Genomic DNA, 4295 nt, shown 5'->3' on the forward strand with positions numbered 1-4295 from the left:
ATCGATTACTCTAATTCGTTTTTAAATAATTTGTGGACAGTATGTTTGGGTAATCGATTACCCAATGTAAGTAATCGATTACTGAAGACTATTAGATGAGATTTCAGATTTCAAAACGAAATGTTTTCACTCCAAATGAAATCTCTTCACTTCAAACAACTCCTACACTTTCAGAAAGGCACCATCATAAATACAAAACTTTTATATAACTCTCATACTACTCTGAAAATTCTCTCACTATTTTTCTGCACTTTTGCACTAAGTTCTTAAACTTTCAAAAGGAGAATTTTTCAAAGTTACTTAAAATAATTGATTCAAAGTTTTACAAATCTATTGAGCATTATTACTAAGTATAAAAAGAGAGTTGATAGGATTGCAAGTGTTATAATATTTCATACTTGTAAAGGCAATCAAAGCCATTATTGAAATTCTTCATTCATTGCAATAAACTTTCTTTCACATGGTGTGAATAGAAATGGGATAGAGTAACTTGGAAAAGTGTTTTCCAAGGGTATAAATATTAGTGAGTGGGTAAGGTACTTAGAGATCTCGGGGTGAGACTTTGTAATTATTACTCATAATATTTAGTGGAAAATCTCTTGTGTTGCAAGAGTACTGGACGTAGCCTTCGGTGGACAAGAAGGTGAACTAGTGTAAAATACTTGTGTACTCTCCTTTCCCTTTCCTCTTTAATTTATACTTGTTTATTTTCTACAATATTATCCGATGCATATTAACTCTTACATTTTGCAAAAAAAGTTACTATAATTTTATGTCAACTAATTCACCCCCCTCTAAGTTGCAATTCTGTTCTTACAAAACACACATAAAATTTAAACCATAATCATTCAGACATGTCATCAAACCCCTTAAGATCATTAACATAAAATTGACAAAATGTGAAAATACATTAGAGCAACATTTGTCATAGTTGGTGCAACGAATGAATTTGAATTAAATATATTTACTTACCCAAAACAGAAAACTCAGTAATATTTTATTCTTCTATTCATCCATACTGCAAAAAAATTATTATGCTATCATAAAAATTAGAAATTAATCCTCATAAAGATAGACACAAATAGATAATAATTCTAAAGTCCAGAAACACCAAATTTTAAAATAAAATACTCAATATATACAAATAGGATATGATTTCATTTAGAATAATGCTTAGAATAATCATAACAGAATATGATTAGCATTTGGTCTAATTACAAAATAATCAATAATTCATAGGCTAATGTTTTTTATCCATTTTGCCTTTTTCATATCAAATTAGACAAATGCCAATAAACAATTGAACATAGATAATGATTATTGCATATGATTTTTTAACATTGTTTTTATATATAAAATTTTCAGATAATGAAACAAAAGTATACATGTCATATACTAGCAATCTTCTTCTCATATTATGATCTAGAATCATATTCTCTAAGATGCTAACAATATAATAATAAGGTTTCAAAACAAAATCAAAATGTCAACACCTAACAACATAGAGATACTCAAACAAAGACTTCTGTAGTTAATCACAATCTTAAATTTTCAGGATCTTATTTTATATAAGAAATGTTAATCACACATAAAACTTAAACCAAAATCGTTCAGATATTTCATCAAACACCTTAGGATCATTAACATAAAAATGACAAAATATGAAAATACCTTGGGGCAATATTTGCCACGGTTGGAGCAATGCATGAATTTGAGTGGAAGGCATTTTCTTAAAAATAAAGTTCCAGGTGAGATAAAATAACAGAGTCATACACAATGAACATACCTTAGGAAATGAAAATGCAAACTTTATTTTCAAAAAATAAAATAATAGTTGACACGCAATGAACATACAAAGACTCTTATGGTACAAAAATGGTGATGGGAAATAAGTAAAAAAATTTACCTTATTCATTCATCTTCCCTTACAATAAGTTTAGTAGTTGGAGCCCAATTATTTTTTGGAGAAAGAAGAGAGACGAGTTTCAGATGAAGAAAGAAGAGAAAGGTGGGTAGAGATGAGTTTCGAGCACAATAAAAGAGAGAGAAGAGTTTGATTAGTGGAGAAATGTGTGGTAATAAAAACCCACCGTCTAGATTCTCTAATGTGCATGTGTAAACTATACATGTGTAGAATTTCAAATTTCAAACCACTCTTAAGGTTTTTAAAATGACACAATTAACCCTTTCAACATATAGGTGTCAATAAGTGAAGATATCTATTATGATATTAAGACAATCCCATTCTTATAAAAAGAAACTAGTAGGATACATGTACATTCGCACGAGTGATAATGTGTTTTGCGTTAATTTATTTAAACAGTGAAAAGTAAATTTTAAATTAAAATTTGGTTATTATTAACTCATGGAAGATGATTTTTATGTATTTGAATGATAAATTAGAGCTGTTGACAAATAGCATGGTGTAGATAATGTTATATTGTATAAAAAAGTCATTATGAACAAAAGTGTAGAAGACAATATAAGATAAGGTGCGTAATATATGTTAAAGATTTTGGAAAACTTCTTTATAAACTATATTTGTTGTCTACTTTAGTGGCTGACCATTCTTATCATGTATCAATATCTTTAGTCCCTTCGTGCTTTGAACTCTTGAAATAGCCACGTATAATTGACCAGGACTGAACACTGATCTAGGTAGATATAAGCTCACACTTTCTAGTGATTGCCCTTGAGATTTATTGATTGTCATATCATATGAGACAATTATAGGAAATTGTCTTCTAATGAGCTTGAAAGGCCATGGAGATTGAGATGTGGACATTGACATGCGAGGGATATATATGATATGTCCAATGTTTTTACCTGACATGATTTTTGCTTCAAGTACATAGTTTATCATTTTAGTCACCATCAGTCTTGTTTCATTACATAATCCTTCTGCTTGATCTAAATTCCTCAATAACATTATTGGAGTTCCATCCTTCAAATTTATTTTATGATTGAGAAGACTAGAGGTTGAAAGTGTGTTTAGAAATTCTGAAGTTAGTACGTTGACTGCTTCAATTTCATTAACATCAGACATATCAACTGAATTTGAACTTAGGTATTCCTTTTCTTCACCTATAGTTATAGAATATAACATTTAGTACTATAATTGTAACAAATATATTGTATATGCAATACTAAAAAGTTGAAGAGGAAAAATAAAATGCACATGGAATTATACTTAGAACATATTCATCAATTTGATCATCAATCTCAATTGTTGATGCAAGTATTGCCTTAGATTGCAAATATTCTTCCTCCTTGTAGTGATGTTGTAGGTTCGGATAAGTGCTAGACACTATTGCATCAATTAGGTTATCAAAATCAAGAATCAAAAGGTCTTCCAGAATATCAACTTCAACACAACCATCATTAGGTTCAAATAATTTTCCATCTCCAACCTTTAGTATCCATTATGAAAATTCCTTAATTTCGGATGCATTGTCATTATTTTGTAAACACATGTTCTTTGAAATTGTTAAAATTCTACATTGATGCCAAAGATAAGATGAGTTGATTGTTGCATGTACAATATCCGAACGACACCCTCTTGGAATCACTAGCAAAATTTATCTGAAATCACCTCCAAAAACTACAACATTTCCTCCAAATAAGATTGATTCATTTGATGTTGTACCCATTATGTTCACAAGACTTCTATCAAGTGCTTCAAAGCAAAACTTATGCGACATTGGAGCTTCATCCCATATAATTAGCTTTGCTTGTTTCAATAAGTCAGCAAGTTCAGAACCCTGATGAACGTTGCAAATAGAAGTCTCAAGACTTGGAACAATAATTTTGAATTTTGAATGAGCTGTTCTACCCCCTGGTAATAATAAAGAAGCTATACCACTTGAAGCAACACTAAGTACAATCTGTTTCTAAGATCTCAATGCATATATTAGAGTTTTCCACATATATGTTTTACTACTTCCTCCATAACCATATAAGAAAAACATACGACCTTCTTGACGATTTACAGCTTGGATGATAATATAGAATATTTTAGATTGCTCCTCTGTAGTATATCCCATATAACTAGCTTTGTTTGTATAGAAGAGAGATGGGTTTGAGATGAAGAAAGAAGAGAGAGGTGGGTAGAGATGAGTTTCAGGCACAATAGAAGAGAGAGAAGAGTTTGATTAGTGGAGAGATGTGTGGTAATAAAAACCCACAATCTAGATTCTCTAATGTGCATGTGTAAAGGGTCATTACTAAAGAGGACTCTCATTCGTAAACTATACATGTATAAAATTTTAAATTTCAAACCACTCTTGAAATTTTCA

At 30.1% G+C, this 4295-nt stretch overlaps 1 pseudogene; it reads right to left on the reverse strand.

Annotated features, from left to right (window-relative positions):
- Positions 1-4043, reverse strand: part of LOC109350475 — a 13275-nt pseudogene extending 9232 nt beyond the window's left edge.

This window comes from Lupinus angustifolius, chromosome LG06, assembly GCF_001865875.1.
Source record: "Lupinus angustifolius cultivar Tanjil chromosome LG06, LupAngTanjil_v1.0, whole genome shotgun sequence".
NCBI lineage: Eukaryota > Viridiplantae > Streptophyta > Magnoliopsida > Fabales > Fabaceae > Lupinus > Lupinus angustifolius.